The sequence below is a fragment of the Lytechinus pictus genome, chromosome 1 (assembly GCF_037042905.1).
Source record: "Lytechinus pictus isolate F3 Inbred chromosome 1, Lp3.0, whole genome shotgun sequence".
NCBI lineage: Eukaryota > Metazoa > Echinodermata > Echinoidea > Temnopleuroida > Toxopneustidae > Lytechinus > Lytechinus pictus.
Window position 1 is genome coordinate 29,160,667 of NC_087245.1, and position 23,155 is coordinate 29,183,821.

General features: G+C 36.8%; 1 long non-coding RNA gene across 1 annotated transcript; it reads right to left on the reverse strand.

The window, feature by feature from the left end:
* Positions 1 to 15,609: 15,609 nt before the first annotated feature.
* On the reverse strand, positions 15,610 to 20,802 carry LOC135155663 (uncharacterized). The gene is made up of 4 exons (XR_010294831.1): positions 20,699 to 20,802; positions 20,113 to 20,220; positions 17,430 to 18,356; positions 15,610 to 15,694 (listed from the first exon to the last, which is right to left on the reverse strand). It is a non-coding gene; the product is annotated as an uncharacterized LOC135155663 (long non-coding RNA).
* Between the last annotated feature and the right edge of the window lie 2,353 nt (positions 20,803 to 23,155).

Below are 23,155 nucleotides of genomic sequence, written 5' to 3' on the forward strand. Positions count from 1 at the left end.
AATGGGTAAAGAAGAATAGTTATTAAGGTTGAAAATAAAATGTTTGTTAAACGAGGCTAGATGGAAGACCATCCCAATAAACATGATAAAAGCTGACTTGGATACCCTTAGTAAAATAAATAAAATATAATCATTCAAGAAGATCATAACGTACATGCCAACAATATGTTTAGCAGGATCATCTGGGTGGGCTGACTACCGTAAAAGTTATTTCCCTTCAGTGAATAAAAGTCAATATGGAAAAAAACCTTATATCAAGTTAAGCAATTAAAGCCTGCTGGAAGACTGTAAATAGGGTCGAAGGGATAGTGACTACCTTATATAAATACGTATTTGTATTAAATGTTAAATACATCCAAGTTGGAAATAGAATGATAGAGTCAATATCAAGGATACAAACAATAATTAGCGGCATTTGCTGGAAATCCGCTAAAGGTTGAAGTGTCTACCCTATGTTAAAACAAAAGTTTTCATTTTGGTGATCATAAACTACACTTGAATCAGAATCCGCGGGACTACAGCTAAATGCCAAACTAAAATGAAAAAAAAAATCTTTATTAATAAGATGATTATACTTTGTTTAAGACAAGTTAAAAGTCTCGTAGCTAACTATTAAGTGGTAACCCTGTATCAATTAAACAGTATATGTATTATTGGACCTGTATGATGGAATGTTGGAATTATAGGGATTTATAGTATTGCGTTAAAATTGAAGCACCAAGCCCTGAAAGAATATTTCAACGTTACAAATGCTATAGTACACAGGTATTCGGGATGACGTTATACTTTAATAGGAATACATCATACGTTATCGAAATTGATACTTCTGTCTTCTTATCACCTGCTTTGCTTTTTAGAATGAACAGGGAAATAAAAAGAATCATAATCATTAGAAGACTACCGATAAAACCCGACGAGGCTCCCCTGAATAAATACGAATCCTTATTAAGAATGAAAACATATCAAGACAGCTGGAATATCGCCAACAAAAGTCCAAAGTGGCTACCCGAGATGAATAAGAGACACTATTAACGGGAATAAAAAAATATGTTAAACAGGGCTTGCTGAAAGAGACAATAGAAGCTAGAGTGGTTATCCTGGGTAAATAAAAGACCTTATCGATATGATTTACATGCATCCAGCCTGAATAGAGAATAATGATGAAAGTTACATACTATGGAAATTCACATAATACAATTGAAAGTTGTATTTTCAAGTGGGATCTCTGCCTTAACATTTTGCAGTGTCGCCACTAAATGTCAAAGTTGCTACATTGGGTAACTAAGAGCTGTAATTAAAAAAGTACCATAACACATTTAGGAGGGGCATTGGAAGACCGCGAATTAAAGCCGCTACTCTTAGCCAGGTGGACGACCGCTACTAGCTGGAGTGGATTCCCTATGTAAATAAGAATCTTTATTAATAAGGATAACCATTATATTGTGTGCAAGGTGAGTTCGCAGAAAACCCGGTGGTAAACACTGAAGTGGCAAGCATGCATCAATTAAAAAGTCTTAAACCTGATCGAGAATAATATTTTGACATAAAAAGTATAAAAGAAAATGCAGTAATCATGGTAATGAGCAACCATCCCGCATAATTTAACATTACAACAAGTGTATTTCATATGAAAATAAAATGAGTCTTTGTCTTGTCACCAGCTCTTCTTTTAAGAATAAACAAGAGGAACATTAAATAGAAAACCACCGATAAAACCCAAAGTAGTTATACACCCTGGATAAATAAGAGTAATAATTAACGAGGAAAATATTTCATTCTGTCAGCAAAAGAGCTGAATGATCGCCCCAAAAAGAAATCCGAAGAAATACCTAATGCAAATAAGAATCACGATTAACGGGAATAAAAAAAATGTTAAATAGGGCTTGCTGAAAGAAACAATAAAAGCAAGAGTGTTTATCCTGGGTAAAAAAAAAAGACCTTATCGATATGATTTAAATGCTTCCAGCCTGAATAGAGAATAATGGTCGAAAGTCACATACTATTGAAATTCACATAATACAATTGAAAGTTGTATTGTCAATTGGGATCTCTGCCCTTGCATGTTGCAGTGCCACCACCAAATGCCAAAGTTGCTACATTGGGTAGATAAGAGCTGTAATTAAAAAAAGTACCATAACACATTTAGAAGGGGCATTTGAAGACCGCTAATTAAAGCCGCTACTCTTAGCCAGGTGGACGACCGCTACTAGCTGGAGTGGATTCCCTATGTAAATAAGAATCTTTATTAATAAGGATAACCATTATATTGTCTGGAAGGTGAGTTCGCTGGAAATCCGGTAGTAAACACTTAAGTGGCAAGAATGCATAAATAAAAAGTCTTTAAGATGGCCTGTTGGAATTCTGCCACCATGGTCATTAATAGTTTTGCATTAAACACACCCAAACCTGATCGAGAATAATATTTTGACATAGAAAGTAAAAAAGAAAATGCAGTAATCATGGTAATAAGCAATCATCCCGCATAACTTAACATGTCAACAAGTGTATTTCATATGAAATTAAAATGAGTCTTTGTCTTGTCACCAGCTCTTCTTTTAAGAATAAAAAAGAGGAACATTAATTAGAAAACCACCGATAAACCCGAAGTAGCTATACCCCTTGGATAAATAAGAGTAATAATTAACGATGAAAATATTTCATTCTGTTAGCAAAAAAGATGAATGATCGCCAAAAAAGAAGTCCGAAGAAATACCTAATGCAAATAAAAATCACGATTAACGGGAATAAAAACTTCAGGATAAACATGACATTTTGAAAGACTGCCGATGAAAGCTGATGTGGCTATCCTGGGTAGATAAAAGACATTATCGATATACCATATAAACGTATCCAGTCTGAAAAAAAAAGAATGACTGAATATTACAATATACCATGCTAAATATGCAATTGAAAGTTAGTTATTTCATACTGGACATCTGACTCTATGATGCAGTGACACTGGAAAGCCGCAAAAAGATCAAAGTTGCTACACTGGGCATTTAAACGTTGTTAGGGCCACTAGAAGAACTTCAGTGAAAGCCGTAGCTGCTAATTTGGGTAAATACGAGTCGTTATCATTATTAAGCGTAAATACTTATCCAACCTGAACATATGGAAAAGAGAATGTACCACAAATTATGAAATAATGCGAATTATAGCAAATTCGTATATTATGATATAATGTGCAATTGAAAAGACATAACTTTAAATTTAACTTCCTGTCTTTGTATCAGCAACTCTGCTTTTTAGAAAAAAAGAGAAATAAAGTCATAACTGTATCATGTTAGCAGGACATACTGGAATACCATTAATACAAATTGAATTGGCTGTCAGAAGATAAATCGTATATTATAATTAAATGTGCAATTTAAAAGTATATTTTAAAATTTGACTTTCTGTCTTTGTACCAGCAACTCTGCTTTTGGGAATGAAAGAATGGGAAAAAGTTCTAGATGCACATACCGTGTCAGGAGACAAGCTGGTATACCGCCATTAAAAGCTGAATTGGATATCAGAGGAAGATAAAGAGACATCATTACGACTATACTATTAAGGGAATACAATACATTATCAAACAGGATCCCCTCTCTAGGAAGACTTCCAATATATATACTGGAGTGAAGACGATGAAGTGGCTACCCTTGGTAAATAAGAATTATAATTAGGTTTAGTCACGCCGAGCCTGTAAAGAGAATGGTATATCAGAAAGAGTTATAAATTAAGATCTTCAAATTATTGCGGCAATCTTTTCTGAACATCAACATCTTCCTCGGTCATGGTCACCATCATAGCAATACTTACTGCTGCCACTCCTGAATATAACAGAAATAATATTGTTAAGCCGACATAATTTAAAAGATTTAGTCAACCTCAAAAAAAGTTACACTTGACTATTGTTCTGTTAAATGAATACCAAATTATGGGCATTAAAATTCGAAATTGCCCTGACGAATATTTTGGATCAATCTCCCTTTCAGAACTATGGACTAAATTGTTTAATAAGTATATAAATGGACTTTCTTATTAATATATCTCTGACAATGCATTCTAGTTTGCTGAATGGTGAGAAATTTGAATTTGTCATATTTATTACTTTCGTTGTAGCTCATATTTATTAACAGATTGCATTGAATTAGGCGATTCATAGAGTATGGCCTTTGTGGCAATTGATGTCAAATAAAAATATCGTTATCATTTTAAATTATCTAATGTCACTCACCTTTATTGCAGAGGAAGGATGAAATAATCGGCCACATTAATCATCAAAAGCTAGCGAAATGTTGCACATGTTGCAAGGCAGAAGACGAAGTAATCTTTGATGAAAGGGTGACGGAGAGTGGTAGACGAAAAGGGATGTGTTGCTCTATGATGACAGGGTGGCGAAGTGTATAAATGGAAGGCTACTTGTTGCTCTATGATGAAAGGGTGACGAAGAGTATAGGTGAAAGGCTACTTGTTGCTCTATGATGAAAGGGTGACGAAGAGTATAGATGAAAGGCTACTTGTTGCTCTATGATGGAAGGGTGACGAAGAGTATAGATGAAAGGCTACTTGTTGCTCAATGATGAAAGGGTGGCGAAGAGTATAGATGAAAGGCTACTTGTTGCTCTATGATGAAAGGGTGACGAGGAGTATAGATGAAATGCGACTTGTTGCTCAATGATAAAAGGGTGACGACGAGTATAGATGAAAGGCCACTTGTTGCTCTATGATGAAAAGGGTGACGACGAGTATAGATGAAAGGCTACTTGTTGCTCTATGATGAAAAGGGTGACGGTGAGTATAGATGAAAGGCTACTTGTTGCTCTATGATGAAAGGGTGACGAAGAGTGGTAGATGAAAGGCTACTTGTTGCTCTATGATGAAAAGGGTGACGGAGAGTATATATGAAAGGCTGCTTGTTGCTCTATGATGAAAAGGTGACGAAGAGTATAGATGAAAGGCTACTTGTTGCTCTATGATGGAAGGGTGACGAATAGTATTGATGAAAGGCTACTTGTTGCTCAATGATGAAAGGGTGACGAACAGGGGTAGATGAAAGGCTACTTGTTGCTCTATGAAGAAAGGGAGACGAAGAATATAGATGAAAGGCTACTTGTTGCTCTATGATGAAAGGGTGACAAAGAATGGTAGATGACGGGTGACTTGTTGTGATAAAAGGGTGACGAAGAGTGGCGTACGAAAGGTGACGCGTTGCTCTGTGATGAAAAGGTGACGAATAGTATAGATGAAAGGCTACTTGTTGCTCTATGATGAAAGGGTGACGAAGAGTGGTAGATGAAAGGCTACTTGTTGCTCTATGATGACAGGATGACAAAGAGTGGTAGATCGAAGGCTACTTGTTGCTATGTGATGAAAGGGTGACGAAGAATATAGATGAAAGGCTATTTGTTGCTCTATGATGAAAGGGTGACGAAGAATGGTAGATGACGGGTGAATTGTTGTGATTAAAGGGTGACGAAGAGTGGCAGACGAAAGGTGACGCGTTGCTCTATGATGAAAGGGAGGCGAATAGAAGAAGACGACTCATTGCTTTATGATTAAAGAAAGACGAACAGAGGGAGAAGAAAGGCGACTTGTTGCTCTATGATGAGAGGGTGACGAATAGTGTTAGATGACAGGTGACTTGTTGATCAATGATGAAGTTGAGACGAACAGGGGTATAAGAAAGGCGCATTGTTGCTCTATGATGAAAGGGTGACGAAGAGTGGTAGATAAAAGGCTACTTGTTGCTCTATGATGAAAGGGTGACGAAGAGTAGTAGATGAAAGATACATCTTACTCTATGTTGGGAGGGCGATGAACAGGGTAGAAGAAATGTGGCTTGTTGCTCTATGATGAAAGGGTGACGAAGAGTGGCAGATGACATGATTGTTGTGACGACATGGAGACGAAGTCTTAGCTAAAAGGTGTTACTCTGATGAAAGGGAGACGAACAGGTGTAGATGGAAGGTGATGCGTTGCTCTATGATGAAAGGTTGACCAAGAGTGGTAGAAGACGGGTGACCTGTTGTTATTAAAGAGTGACGAAGAGTAGAAGATGAAAAGTGACATGTTGCTCCATGGTGATTAAAGGAAGACGTAGAGTATTTGATGAAATGTGACATATTGCTCCATGATGATTAACGGGAGTCGAATAGTAGATATAAGTTACTTATTGATCTATGTTGAAAGGGCGAAGACTACGTGTTGCTCATGATAAAAGGGTGGCGAAGAGTATAGATGAAAGGCTACTTGTTACTCAATGATGAAAGGGTGACGAAGGGTATAGATAAAGGTGACGCGAGTCTATGTGATGAATGGGAGACGAACAGTGATAGAAGAAATGTGACTTCTTCCTTTATGATGAAAGGGAGGCGAAAAAAGTATACGAAATGTGATTTGTTGCTCTATGTTGAGAGGGCGACGAACAGGGGTAGATGAAAGGCTAATTGTTGTTCTATGATAAAAAGGAGGCGAAGAGTGGTAGGTGAATTCTTGCTCTATGATGAAAGGGAGGCGAAAAGTAGAAGAAAATGATCTTGTTGCTTTATGATGAAAGGAAGACGAACAAGGGTTGAAGAAAGGCGACTTGTTGCTCTCTGAAAGGGTGACGAAGATTGTTAGATGACAGGCGACTCCTTGCTCTATATTTAAATGGTGATGAAGAGTGGTAGATGGAATTCGACTTGTTGCTCTATGATATAAAGGGTGACATGAGTGGTATAATGACGGGTGACCTGTTGATCTATGTTGAGAAGACGACGAGCAGGTGTAGAAGAAAGGTGACTTGTTGCTCTTTGATGAAAGGGTGACGATGAGTGTTAGACGAAATGCAACTTGTTGCTCTATGATGAAATGGTGACGAAGAGTGGTAGGCGAAAGACCACTTGTTGCTCTTTGGTGAAAGGGTGACGAAGAGTGGTAGATGGAAGGCTACTTGTTGCGATGTGATGAAAGGGTGACGAAGAATATAGATGAAAGGCTACTCATTGCTCTATGATGAAAGGGTGACAAAGAATGGTAGATGAAAAGTGACGTGTTGCTCTGTGAGGAAAAAGAGACAAACGGGTGTAGAAGAAAGGTGACTTGTTGCTCTTTGATGAAAGGGTGACGAAGAGTTGTAGATTAAAGGCTACTTGTTGCTCTATGATGAAAGGGTGACGAAGAGTGGTAGATGAAGTGACGTGTTGCTCTATGATGAGAGGGAGGCGAAAAGGTTAGACGAAAGGTGAATTGTTGCTTTATGAAGAGAGGGTGACGAAAAGTGGTAGATGGCGGGTGACTTGTGATGGAAGGGTGACGAATAGTAGTAGATGAAAAGTGACATATTGCTCCATGATGATTAACGGGAGTCGAATAGTAGATGAAAGTTACTTATTGATCTATGTTGAGAGGGCGACGAACAGGGTAGATGAAAGGTTAATTGTTGTTCTATGATAAAAATGAGGCGAAGAGTGGTAGGTTATTTCTTGCTCTATGATGAAAGGGAGGCGAAAGGTAGAAGAAAAGTGACTTGTTGCTTTATGATGAAAGGAAGACGAACAAGGGTTGGAGAAAGGCGACTTATTGCTCTCTGATGAGAAGGTGACGAAGAGTGTTAGATGATAGGCGACTCCTTGCTCTATCGTTAAATGGTGATGAAGAGTGGTAGATGGAATTCGACCTGTTGCTCTATGGTTTAAAGGGTGACGAGATTGGTGTAATGACGGATGACCTGTTGCTCTATGCTGAGAAGGCGAAAACCAGGTGTAGAAGAAAGGTGACTTGTTGATCTTTGATGAAAGGGTAAAGAAGTGTGGTAGATGAAAGGCTACTTGTTGCTATGTGATGAAAGGGTGACGAAGAATATAGATAAAAGGCTACTTTTTGCTCTTATGATGAAAGGGTGACGAAGAGTGTTAGATGGAAGGCTATCTGTTGCTCTATGATGAAAGGGTATCGAAGAGTACAGATGAAAGGCTACTTGTTGTTCTATGATGAAAGGATGACGAAGAGTATAGATGAAAAGCGACTTGTTGTTCTATGATGAAAGGGTGACGAAGAGTATAGATGAAAGGCTACTTGTTGCTCTGTGATGAAAGGGTGACGAAAAGTGATAGATGAAAGGTTACTTGTTGCTCTTTGATGAAAGGGTGTCGAAGAGTACAGATGAAAGGCTACTTGTTGTTCTATGATGAAAGGGTGACGAAGAGTAGTAGATGAAAAGTGACATATTGCTCCATGATGATTAACGGGAGTCGAATAGTAGATGAAAGTTACTTATTGATTTATGTTGAGAGGGCGACGAACAGGGGTAGATGAAAGGCTAATTGTTGTTCTATGATGAAAAGGAGGCGAAGAGTGGTAGAAGATGACTTCTTGCTCTATGATGAAAGGGAGGCGAAAAGTAGAAGAAAAGTGACTTGTTGCTTTATGATGAAAGGAAGACGAACAAGGGTTGGAGACAGGCGACTTATTGCTCTCTGATGAGAGGGTGACGAAGAGTGTTAGATGATAAGCGACTCCTTGCTCTATAGTTAAATGGTGATGAAGAGTGGTAGATGGAATTCGACCTGTTGCTCTATGATTTAAAGAGTGACGAGAGTGGTGTAATGACGGGTGACCTGTTGCTCTATGTTGAGAAGGCGACGAGCAGGTGTAGAAGAAAGGTGACTTGTTGCTCTTTGATGAAAGGGTGACGAAGAGTGGTAGATGAAAGGCTACATGTTGCTCTATGATGAAAGGGTGACGAAGAGTGGTAGATGGAAGGCTACTTGTGCGATGTGATGAAAGGGTGACGAAGAATATAGATGAAAGGCTACTCATTGCTTTATGATGAAAGGAAGACGAACAAGGGTTGAAGAAAGGCGACTTGTTGATCTCTGATGAGAGGGTGACGAAGAGTGTTAGATGATAGGTGACTCCTTGCTCTATAGTTAAATGGTGATGAAGAGTGGTAGATGGAATTCGACCTGTTGCTCTATGATTTAAAGGGTGACGAGAGTGGTGTAATGACGGAAGACCTGTTGCTCGGATGACCTGTTGCTCTATGTTGAGAAGGCGAAAACCAGATGTAGAAGAAAGGTGACTTGTTGATCTTTGATGGAAGGGTGACGAAGAGTGGTATATGGAAGGCTACTTGTTGCTATGTGATGAAAGGGTGACGAAGAATATAGATAAAAGGCTACTTTTTGCTCTTATGATGAAAGAGTGATGAAGAGTGTTAGATGGAAGGCTACTTGTTGCCCTATGATGAAAGGGTGACAAAGAATGGTAGATAACAAGCGACTTGTTGCTATATGATGAAAGGGTGACGAAGAGTGTAAGATGAAAGTTAACTTGTTGCTCTGTGATGAAAGGGTGACGAAAAGCGGTAGGTGACTGGTGTCTTGTTGTGATGAAAGGGCGACGGAAAGTGGTAGACGAAAGTTGAGATGTTGCTCCATGATGAAATGGAGAAGAACGGGTATAGAAGAAGGCGACTAGTTGCTCTATGATGAAAGGGCGACGGAAAGTGGTAGACGAAAGTTGAGGTGTCGCTCCATGATGAAAGGGAGAAGAACGAGTATAGAAGAAGGCGACTAGTTGCTCTATGATGAAAGGGCGACGGAAAGTGGTAGACGGAAGTTGAGGTGTTGCTCCACGATAAAAAGGAGAAGAACGGGTATAGAAGAAGGCGACTAGTTGCTCTATGATGAAAGGGCGACGGAAAGTGGGAGACGAAAGTTGAGGTGTTGCTCCACGATAAAAGGGAGAAGAACGGGTATAGAAGAAGGCGACTAGTTGCTCTATGATGAAAGGGCGACGGAAAGTGGTAGACGGAAGCTGAGGTGTTGCTCCATGATGAAAGGGAGAAGAACGGGTATAGAAAAAGGCGACTAGTTGCTCTATGATGAAAGGGCGACGGAAAGTGGTAGACGAAAGTTGAGGTGTTGCTCCACGATGCAAGGGAGAAGAACGGGTATAGAAGAAGTCGACTAGTTGCTGTATGATGAAAGGGTGACGAAGAGTTCAAGATAAAAGGTCACTTGCTGCTCTATGATGAAAGGAAGACGAAGAAAGGTTCCTAGTTGCTCTATGAGAAAAAAAACCGAATTAATCAATATATACCCTGTGCTCCCTTATATCTAACAAATCAAATTAATCATACTCAATACTTAATACCATATAATGATTTCATAAAATCTTCAATTATAAGAGCGTTGCTGTGACATTACTTTATAATTTTGTATAATAGTTCCACAAGCAAGTGACTTGCGCACAGCTTGGTTCCTTTTTCACGATTTATTCTCCTCGTCGGCATTGAAGAAACTTCTCTCCAAAAACTGCGTGAAGATGTACTGACATTCCAGACCTGTAACAAAGAAAATGTTGATAAAATATTTCTATTCCGATGATTGATGGATATATTGATTAACATTTAAATTTCAATTACATGTATGTATCATATAGATCTAGAATATAGAATAAACTTTATGAAATGTCAATAGATGATACTCATGTTTTGAAGACCTTCTCTTTATTTCTATTTATAACCTAGATCTAATATTAAATCAGTTTTAATTGCTTACTTGTGTGATTATCATTATTTATAGCGCTTCATATATACTTATTCAAAAGTATCTTTCATATTTCTAACATTCAAGAATAGTGTTTACTAAGAACTATGTCTCCATCACCTCCATTACATGTAGGTCCATGAGAATGTTGTTCTCCATAACAATGACCAACGCAAATTAACGAATTGAAATATACACTCTTATATCAGTGAGTGATGTTTACAAATAAATTTTCAAAAGATTGTTAATGATGTAAACTTACCACGATCATTTAAACGAACGAGACGATCGATGATTTATGATGATCCATACTGTTGAGGTTGACGATTAAAAGCTACCAGCATACGACCGCACGAGAAAATTAACGAATGAACCAGTGTTTAAAACGGAATATTCGCTAACCAAAAGTCTAACGTCAGAAGCTAAACAATAGAAAAAATGCACAACCTCAACTGTTTTCGAAACAGTCGAATTATTCAGAACATCTTGAAAATAAGTGACCTTTAGGTGACATTACAGCAATCTTCTTGACATGAAACAATAAATCTTAACGAGCTAGTTTAAGAACAAGCTTAAACTGTCAGGCGCCTATTGGGGACCTACTGTATGAATTTTACCTAAAAATCCTGACACTAAACTTGGCCTTAACAAACCAGCTCGATAAAATTCATAGTTTCATTAAGATCATGAAGTGATATTACTGTATTGTTCTTCAGGTAAATTATTCTTGCTTAAGTTCATGAGGTTTACCATGTTTACTCCAGTTGACAAGCCGATCTTACAAGCAACGATGTTTTGTTACAATTTACACTCATCTTGTATCATGTAGATATTTTGAGCATTCCATACCTGAAACATAAAAACACAAAAGATCAATGTTACTGAATTAGATTTTATGTGACATTTTTCTTCTAAATCAATGAATTATACACGAGATCTATAACATACATTTCTTTTAACATTTAAGAATTACTATCATCGTCACTTTCTGTCATCAGCATAAACTTTTTTGTTTCAGTTAGGTTCTAATAACCGAATGGGGCTTTTGTCAAATAGTCTTCAGATTGTTATTACCACCCCCCCCCCCCCCTCCTGTATGCGCCTATGGCTCTTTCCTATACACGATTCTTTGAGTTCACAACCATGGCAAAATCTTTAGATATATTTCTATAATAGGTGTGTGGGACTGTGCGTGGGACGGTTGTTACAGGTTCACACTGCCAAACAAGAATTACGAAAATTTCCATCTGAGCATCTTAAGACAAGATCTATGCCCTGAATATTAAATCTTTGCCACTCCTTGCAGCTATCTTCCTATATCAAATCAATGTTGCAACTAGTTTGATTATTATTATCAATATTAGCGCTTTGTACAAAACTAATTAGTCTAAAGCCCCTTTCAGATTTCTTAAATTTAAAGATAATTTTACTAAGATCTATGAAGCCTACGTGCATGAAAATGTAGTTCTACATAAAAATGTCGAACCCGAATCACGAAATTCGAATTACATCAAGTAATCAATATCATGAATACCGAATGAAAGGATGCACACTTATACCAATTAATAAAGGAGATATCAAGAGTGTTAATGAATGTAATCTTACCACGATCATTCAAACGAACGAAACGATCGATGATCTATGATGTGCATATTGATCTGTTGATGATGACGAGTAAAAGCGAGAAACATACGATCGTACAAGAGAATCAACGAATGGACGAATGTTTACAACGGAGTTTTTGCTAACCGAAAGTCTAACGTCAGAAGGCAAAAAGTTAAACGATAGTGAATAAGGCACAACCTCAACTGTTTTCGAAACAGTCGAACTATCCAGATCATGTTGAAAATAAGTAACCTTTAGGTGACATTACAGCAATCTTCTTGACATGAAACAATAAATCTTAACGAGCTAGCTTAAGAACAAGCTTAAACTGTCAGGCGCCTATTGGGGACCTAATGTATGAATTTTACCTAAAAATCCTGACACTAAACTTGGCCTTAACAAACCAGCTCGATAAAATTCATAGTTTCATTAAGATCATGAATTGACATTACTGTATTGTTCTGCAGGTAAACTATTCTTGCTTAAGTTCATGAGGTTTACCATGTTTACTCCAGTTGACAAGCCGATCTTATAAGCAACGATGTTTTGTTTCAATTTACACGCGTCTTGTATTATGTAGATATTTTGAGCATTCCATACCTGAAACATAAAAAACACAAAAGATCAATGATGCTGAATTTGATTTTATGTGACTTGTTTTTTTCTAAATCCAATTAATGAATTAAACACGAGATCTATAACATAAAATTTGTTTTACATTTGACAATTATCACCACCGTCACTTTCATAATCATAATTATAAACTTTGTTTTCTAAATCTAATCAAATTATACACGAGATCTCGAGCATAAACAAAATCTTTTTTTTTACATTTGACAATAACTATCATCGTCAATTTTAAACATCAGCATAAACTTGTTGTTTCAGTTAGGTTCTAATAACCGAAAGGGGCTTTTGTCAAATAGTCTTAAGATTGTTATCACCCCCCCCCCCTGTATGCGCCTATGGCCCTTTCCTATACATGATTCTTTGAGTTCACAACCATGGCAAAATCGTTAGATATATTTCTATACTAGGTGTGTGGGACTGTGCGTGGGACTGTTGTTACAGGTTCAAACTGCCAAACTAGAATTACGAAAATTTCCATCTGAGCATCTTTAGACAAGATCTATGCCTTGAATATTAAATCTTTGCCACTCCTTGCAGCTATCTTCCTATATCAAATCAATGTTGCAACTAGTTTGATTATTATTATCAATATTAGCGCATTGTACAAAACTAATTAGTCTAAAGCCCCTTTCAGATTTCTTAAATTTAAAGATAATTTTACTAAGATCTATGTAGCCTACGTGCATGAAAATGTAGTTCTACATTAAAAATGTCAAACCCGAATTACGAAATTCGAATTACATCAAGTAATCAATAACATGAATACCGAATGAAAGGATGCACACTTATACCAGTTAATAAAGGTGATATCAAGAGTGTTAATGAATTTAAACTTACCACGATCATTCAAACGAACGAAACGATCGATGATCTATGATATGCATATTGATCTGTTGATGATGACGAGTAAAAGCGAGAAACATACGATCGTACAAGAGAATCAACGAATAGACGAATGTTTACAACGGAGTTTTTGCTATTCGAAAGTCCGTATAACGTCAGAAGGCAAAAAGCTAAACGATAGTAAAAAGGCACAACCTCAACTGTTTTCGAAACAGTCGAACTATCCAGATCATGTTGAAAATATGTAACCTTTAGGTGACATTACAGCAATCTTCTTGATATGAAACAATAACTCTTAACGAGCTGGTTTAAGAACAAGCTTAAACTGTCAGGCGCCTACTGGGGACTTAATGTATGAATTTTACCTAAAAATCCCGACACTAAACTTGGCCTTAACAAACCAGCTCGATAAAATTCATAGTTTCATTAAGATCATGAAGTGATATTACTGTATTGTTCTTCAGGTAAATTATTCTTGCTTAAGTTTATGAGGTTTACCATTTTTACTCCAGTTGACAAGCCGATCTTATAAGCTATGATGTTTTGTTTCAATTTACACGCGTCTTGTCTTATGTAGATATTTTGAGCATTCCATACCTGAAACATAAAAAACACAAAAGATCAATATTGCTGAATTTGATTTTATGTGACATTTTATCTTCTAAATTTAATTAATGGTTTATACACGAGATCTATAACGTACAAAAAATCTTTTATTTCTTGTTTACATTTGACAATTATCACCCCCGTCACTTTCATAGTCATTAGTATAAACTTTGTTTTCTAAATCTAATCTAAATATACACGAGATCTAGAGCATAAAAAACAAATCCTTTTTTTACAGTTTACAATAACTATCATCGTCACTTTCTGTCACCCGCATTATCTTTTTGTTTTAGCAGTTTGTTTCAGTTAGGTTCTAATAACTGAAAGGGGCTTTTGTCAAATAGTCTTAAGATTGTTATCACCCCCCCCCCCCCCGTATGCGCCTTTTGCCCTTTCCTATACTCGATTCCTTGAGTTCACAACCATGGCAAAATCGTTAGATATATTTCTATAATACGTATGTGGGACTGTGCGTGGGACCGTTGTTACAGGTTCAAACTGCCAAACTAGAATTGCGAGAATTTCCATCTGAGCATCTTTAGACAATATCTATGCCCTGAATATTAAATCTTTGCCACTCCTTGTAGCTATCTTCCTATGTCAAATCAGTGTTGCTACTAGTTTGATTATTATTATCAATATTAGCGCTTTGTAAAAAAATAATTAGTCTAAAGCCCCTTTCAGATTTCTTAAATTTAAAGATAATTTTACTAAGATCTATGTAGCCTACTTGCATGAAAATGTAGTTCTACATAAAAAAATGTCGAACCCGAATTCCGAAATTCGAATTGCATCAAGTAATCAATAACATGAATACCGAATGAAAGGATACACACTTTTACCAGTTATTGGTGTTAATAAAGGAGATATCAAAAAGTGTTAATGAATTTAAACTTACCACGATCATTCAAACGAACGGAAACGATCGATGATATATGATGTGCATATTGATCTGTTGATGATGACGAGTAAAAGCGAGAAACATACGATCGTACAAGAGAATCAACGAATGGACGAATCTTTACAACGGAGTTTTTGCTAACCGAAAGTCTAACGTCAGAAGGCGAAAAGCTGAACGATAGTAAATTAGGCACAACCTCAACTGTTTTCGAAACAGTCCAACTATCCAGATCATGTTGAAAATAAGTAACCTTTAGGTGACATTACAGCAATCTTCTTGACATGAAACAATAGATCTTAACGAGCTGGTTTAAGAACAAGCTTAAACTGTCAGGCGCCTATTGGGGACCTACTGTATGAATTTTGCCAAGAAATCCTGACACTAAACTTGGCCTTAACAGACCAGCTCGATAAAATTCATTGTTTCATTAAGATCATGAAGTGATATTACTGTATTGTTCTTCAGGTAAACTATTCTTGCTTAAGTTCATGAGGTTTACCATGTTTATTTAGGTCGACAGGCCGATAATGTAAGAAACGATTTTTCGAGACACCTTCTGTGTCATGTAGATATTTTGAGCATTCCATACCTGAAACATAAACACACAAAATAATAGATGTTAATGAAACAGCTTGTTTCTGTTAACGGTTGCTAAATCTTATATATAAATTCTGCACGAGAACTAGAATATAAGCAAACTTTGTATTCTATATTTCACAGTGATCATAATTCTCATCACTCTTAAAATCATAATCATAAACCTTATTGTTTCAGCAAAGTTTTCTATTTCAGTTAGGCTCTAAATAACCGAAAGAAAGTTAGTCTTCTATCAGATAGTCTATCTTTGTTATCATATTCCCAACTGTATGCGCCTATGGCCTTTTCCAATTCATGATTCTTACCTTAACAACCATATAACATGGCTTCTAGATCTATTTAATTACGTATGTGGGACTGCGTGGGACTATTGTTATGGCCTCAAAGTGTCAAATGACTGAAATTACTATCTGAACATATTAATACAAGATCGATGCCCTACATATAGAAAGATGTAAATTCTTAACTACTTTTTTTTCCTTATCCAACTTTCATGCCTTGGATCTTTGCCTCTCATTGTAGCTATCATCTAATATATCAATGTTGCTACTAGTTTGATTATCTTCAAAGTCAATTTTAGCACTTTTTTATATATATATAATTAGCCTAAAGCCCCTTTCATTTTTCTAGTATGTCAAGAAAATTGTACTTAGAATTATGCCTCTATCACAGCATTACATGTACTAAGATCTAAGCCCGGCATGTATGAAGATATCAATTTCTAAACTACTCTTGTCCTATCCACCTTTTGACATTGAATATTGGATCTTTGCCACTCCTTCATATCTATCATCTTATTAATTACTTGTACCCAGTCTCACTCACGCTTGATTTGAGGATTACCGATCAATGCTCAGTGTGCTTATATTTTGGGACTGTACACTTATCCATACTATAGTTAGATTAGAAATGTTCGGTAATAATGAAATTGATAAATATACTTGCCATGCAAAAATATATTGTATGAAATTATAAACAAAAAATCAATGCAATGATTCTCACCTTGTAAACAAGCGAAACGGATCAACTAGGACAAACGCAATGTCCAGTTTCAGATTCGAAATCGATTAACGCCCGAAGTAAATGAACATTTCACCAGCCAAAATCTTGGCGTGTGAAAGTATGTTTTTATTCAAGGGCGGTGCCTGGGTAATAGGGGCAAGACCACTTAAAGGTGACGTCATTTTTGTCAATTCAATGAAAGGGGTCTTCTTCTTTCAACGACCCAAAACTTGAAATACTTATCGTTGTTTATTTGGCTTTCTTTTTGTTTATCCTCTTTTAATGTTATTTTTCATCGGGGTGAAGCCCCTGCCTCCTCCCCTGGCATCGCCCTTGGTTTTTTTTTATGCTAACGAACAATTCTACGAGAATTGTAGCGAAAAAGGTAAAAGCCTTACGACCTTTTCATCAAAAAAAGTTGTAAAGCTTTCGGTGAACAATAATCATTCAGTAAATATATGAAAATGAATTTCATTACCGGTAGGTGACAACACAGCAATCTTCTTGACACGACACATTAAATTTTACGGAAAAGGGCCAAAGAATTGGTTTCGGCCAGGCGCCTATTCTACGCCTACGGGGGGGGGGGGGGCTACATAGTACATAAACTTACGCTACGAATCCTGGCACTAAAACCTAAACTTAACCAATTTCCATAAATTTTAAAGTTTCATTAAGGTCATCAAGTGATATTGCTGTATTGTTCTACGGGTAAAAGGACTCACTCATACAGCAACATTTGATCAGTCTCAGCATGTTCATCTTTCCCCTCTTTGATGGCGTCGTCATGCATCCATGATCCAAATAACATAAATTCAGCAACATCTCAAAATTTCATCCAATAAAGAAATATATCTCCAAAGCTCCACAAAATGGGTCTTCCAATGTTCCGCTGATGGTCACAAAATTATAAAGTTCAAATTGATAAATTAAGAGCAGAACAACCGTCCAGAGACCCATCAACAAACCTCCGGTGAGCTGAGGCTGAGGTTCGGATAGCCTCGGCGAAGCTCTGCCGTGAAATTAGTGTCTAGTCCGCGCACAAAAATTTTCTGTCCGATTCCCAAGTGATTTCGTCGATTCCCAAGTGATTCTGTATCTCAAGTTCTTCTTGTTGATATTCCAATGGATAAAGATCCGCTAACTGCCAAAGATATCTTCTAAAATATAAATTATATCCCGTTAGAGTTAATCTAGTGTCGGTATTAGACCTGCTATGCCTGTCCTCTGGGAGAAACGATTCTGGTTGGTCACGTGAGTTAAAATAATTATGACGCATTAATTTTGGAGAGATGGATGTACAATACGCAGTTGGCGCCAATTTACATAACAATTGCTGCACCTGTGCAGAGAGCGAAGAATGTCTCGCAAAGAAAGTTACTACAGACTCTTCGTTCTTCGGGTTCTTAGTCTACAAAGTCAGTCTATTTACTAGTATCCACCAGGACTTGGCTGCATTTCTTATTGATTTTACGGCATAGGTGTGGAATTACGGCTGCAGTAGGGTCGATGATTGATGAATTGATAGAACACAGGCTTGCACGGAATCTAGTCTTTGTTTTGGAAATGTGCGTCGTACTTTTCATTCCGTCTTCATTTCCAAATTTCGAAACGATCTCGGGGTAACTTGCGAATTCCGAAATCCGTCAAAACTGTGGAATGGATAAAAAAAAAACATTAAAAATTGTCGTGAAACCTATGCAATATCTGTATAATGATGCGTAAATGCAATTATTTGATTTTGGAGACATTTAATTTATGCAGAATGTTTTTCAAGGGGGACAAGTTGGGTTGATGAAATACAGAGAAAAAAATAGAAAAGAGATAAAAGAGAAAAAGTAAGGAACATGCAGGGATGGATGAAACATAACAGAAAGGAAAATGAAGAAAATAAGCGAAGGAGAGGAGCACTCGACAAACAATAAAACATTCAGGTTACTATACGGTATAAAATAAAAATTTTAAAAATCCTTACGTCCCCTCCCATTTTCTTCGAATTTGCTTCTTCTGTTTAAGGAGATACAATGTCATGTCCTAATTTTTAGAATTACATGTCCAAATTGACAAAAAAGAAAGAGCTCGTGCTTCGCGCTCACATTATTCTGTGATGTGAGATACAGGGGCAGCTTACACGTCTTAACAAAAAAATGACAACTCTCATTCAAATCATAGGACTATAGATTGGTCCTTTTTGTTGGCTCCATCTACATGGACACGCAGAAGAAAATTGTAATTTTCTGCCTGTAGTCATGGTAGTTTCCCCTTGAAGAGGTGGGGGAAAGTGGGGTTTATGGAATTATCGTTTAATTACAATTATTTCTAAATTGATTTTAAAATCAGTATTTAGTGATACAGGATACATGGCTGCGTGAAGTGATATAATAGTCCTGACAGTCCGCACGTGCCGCACACCATGACAATTATTCCTCACTGGGTAGGGAAATTTACCTCTTTTTAATGAACGCATGCATGCCTGCATGCAGGAAATGTACAAAATTCTTTGCTAGAACGCAGAAGTGAAATACCTCGCTTGTTGTTTCATAAATTTACTGGCAGCTAATTACATTTAGGAATTTGGGCTCGATGTGTGTGTGAGAGAGAAAGAGAGAGAGGGGGGGAGGCCGTTGTGGCAACAAGGAGAGGGGGTGGGGGTATCCCCCTCCGAAATTTTGATAAATTAAGGAAAGAGGTTGAAGAGTAAGCCATCCGCCCTTGCCCCAAACATTTTCTTTTGTCATTCAATGCCCCCCCCCCACTTCAAAAGAGAAAATGTATCATATCTTTCGCACGTTTTATTGGTGTCGGGGCAATGGGCCAAAATTGTCACGACCCCTCCCCCCCCCCCAAAAAAAAAAAGGAGAGAGAAATGGGTGAAATCATAAAGTCATATTCATTAAGTCAAAATCCATTAGAAAATAATATTTTTTTGCATGAAAACTGTCAGAAAATGTTGCTCGCTCACTTCACTTGAGCGCAGCTTTTTAGAAAAGGTTCCCATACTCCATGTCTGGCCCCCTCAATTATTTGGCGCATTACGCCACATTAGCAGAAAAAAGTATACACAATGCATTACAAACTACTGGATTTCCACGAACACGTGTAAAATTATATAGTGTAAACTTGTTCTCTCAACTTTCAGACCTTAGATAATTTAAAAACACAATAAAGCTTTTGCTTTCTGCATTTTGTCAAGCCTCAAGCACATAATTATATAATAGTTTTGTAAGATGGTGGAAAGCTAATACATGTTTCCATTATTCATTAAACACACAATCGTATTTCCACATTGTAATATTTTGGGAGAATGTCCTCTATTTTGCACCAGATTACCTCATATTCAGAAAAAAATGATAAAATTGTTATCAACTTGTAAGAAATGTAATATTCTTTCATAGAGTATTTACTTACTAAGATCGTCCACCGCTCTTAGTATATGGGCTATCGACAGTCGTCGTGCCTTCGTTCTGGGCTGTTCTTCTGTCGCTTCAGCTGTTTCGAGGCCAGCTTCTCCTCCGTCTTAAAAATAAAGAAAATACAAATACAATTATTTCGAAATAAATCTTTTGGGGCAAACCTCTTAATTCTTGTATCTCATTAGAAATGATTTTATAAACCTTCTTCCAAAGATGTGTTTCAGTTTATCGGAGGGTACTCGCTGAATTCTTGTCTATTTCTGGCGGTCTTCTGGTTATAGTTGGATGTATAATGATTGTACTCTAAATTAAATGTTTAAGAAATAAACTTCACTATCTATCAATGCAAAGTTAAATCAACCAATGTATTTTGCATTCAATCTTTGAGAATAAGGCTTCGTTATCTATCTTCATAAATCAATGGAAATGTAAAATGCATTTGACCATTGTTGACCTTAGCCTTATAGGCTCCTTACACATCATTCGAACTGCATGAAGTGACAGAAAAGGATTAACATTTCACTTTATGCTCAATAATATTTTATAAAAATACATGATTCGAATAATACTAGTAAACTTACCTTTTATCTTGCATTTCTGATGACATTAATTGTCTGAATATGTAGGATGAATCTGATAAACGTGGAAATAGAACCCTCATCCAAACATTCTAGAACAATGTATCTTTTCATTGATCTGGTAATGGCTAGCGCGGATGAATACATCTTCGCATTCAGACCATGCGATCTTGAGTCGGCGCGGAGCCAGAACAAAAGGTGTTAATTCCGACGTAGCAACAGTTAAGCACGGTATGACATCCCTTTACACATCATCACGAAACGTTAATCCAACAACCGGTGGTTACCAGGGGCGGGTAAAGGATTTCATAAATGGGGGAGGGCAGGAGAAATAGCTAATATTTACTCCCGGAAAGAGTTATCACACACAAAAGTAGTATAATTTCATTCGTATTTTGAGGGGCGGACTCCCCCCCCCCCCGATCCGATTGGAAGAGAACTCGCAAGAATGGGTATTTCATCAGTATCATATTACATTTTATTTCAATATCTATTTAAAAAAATCGGAAATTAGGCCTTTTACTACAATATACTATTTTACAAAGATGGCTGATGAACATTTCATTAAGTCTATCGAAAGTTTCATAATACACTTTTTCGTAAAGCATTTGATAACCCCCCCCCCCCCCCCGAGGTTATTCCCTTCCAGCTCCCTACCCATGTGGCGTCGTTCATGCACTTTTTATCAATCGGATGAATAAATTCGAATACTGAGTAAAACGGTCAATTAAATAGGCGCCGCCGCCAAACATGCCAACGGGTTTGTTTGACGTCGAAATATTCCAGTCACCTGCATTTTCACTGGACATTATCAAGGGTAGAATTTTGTTTCATGAAACAAAATAATAGTCAATGGTTTCCACTGACAAATTGAGTCTGAGCCAATGGGATGCAAGGATTTCGGTAGCTTATAACGATAGTCCGTGAAAATCACGTATTTATCTGTTTCGTGAAAGGCTTCACTAATCAGTGGAGGTCCATGGTGAAACATACATGACTGTGAGCATTGTTCCACCAAATACTTTCTGACCCGTCACGGTGCCTCGTAACAGGTGCGTTGAGTTCTTACGTTGAGAGAAGTTGTTGTTTTTGTTTGTTTGGGTTTTTTGCTCTCGGCTTGCACGAACGAATTAGTCCAGGATAGAAGAGGCCTAACCTTGTTTTTTCATATATACAATATTTTTGATGGTTTCTTGTCAATTCGAGGGTGCTGATTACGAATCTGAATGATGCCACTCGTGTAGTCTTGAGCATTTTCCGCAAATTGGCAAAATCCAATATGGCCGCCAAAATATGCATATTACCCATGAAAATCATAAAATTGCCAGCAAATTGGCTACAAAATGTATGAAATTGTGTTGCAGGAGTGAAAAACTCTCTGAATAAAACATTTTTTGACAAAATATTTATTTCTTGATATTCAAAATGGCCGCCACAGACCTCTGTATACCCTATTATGTACAACATGAATAGGGAAAATTAATTTTTCACAAAAATGATCACTAAACTGCAAGTAATTGTGATCTATGGACGAATCAATATATGAAAAACATCAATGCTAACATGATATATCATTTATTATGTCATGTATGGAAAAATTGTTGTATTTGATATTCAAAATAGCTGCCACTGGCCCAAATAGTATTTTTTTAATGGCAAAGGGGCCAACAAAAATCGCAAGAGTGAGCACTAAAATGCATATTATTAAGAGAAACAAGTGGAATACTGACTAAAATACAATTGCTAACGAAATATATTATTTAATATGCCATGTATATGATAAATGTTGTATTTTGATATTTACAATGGCCACCAAAGGCCCTAACAGTATTATGTACAATAAAAAGAGGACCAAAAGAAATCACAAGAGTGAGCACTGAAATGCATTTATTTGTGATGAATAAATGGGATACTGTCTAACAAACATAATAACGAAATATATCATTCAGGTTTAAAGTTTGTGTTTAATACTGTATTTTGACTTTCAAAATGGCCGCCATAGACATTGATTGTATCATGTACAATGCAAACTAGGAAATACATTTTCATAAGAGTGAGCACCATAAATGCACGTAATTGTGATCTATGAGTACAATATTGTCTGAAAGCCTAATTTCTAACAAGATATATCACTTCTTCTGCCAGGTAGGTGATAAATACTGTATTTTGAAAGTCAAAATGGCCACTACAGGCCCCAACAGTATTATGTACAATGTGAATGGGGACAAATGATTTTAACAGATTTTGGCTTTGCTTGACTAAATGGTGTTGTATGAGTGAAATATTGTCTGAAAACATGATTACTAACGAAATATATCATATCATCTAAAATTTAGGTGATAAATGTTATATTTCAAAATTTAAAATGGCCGCCATATGCCCTTTTGTGAAAATTATCTGTCCTCATTCAAATTGTACATAATACAATAAGGGCCCATGGTGGCCATTTTCCCTTTCATA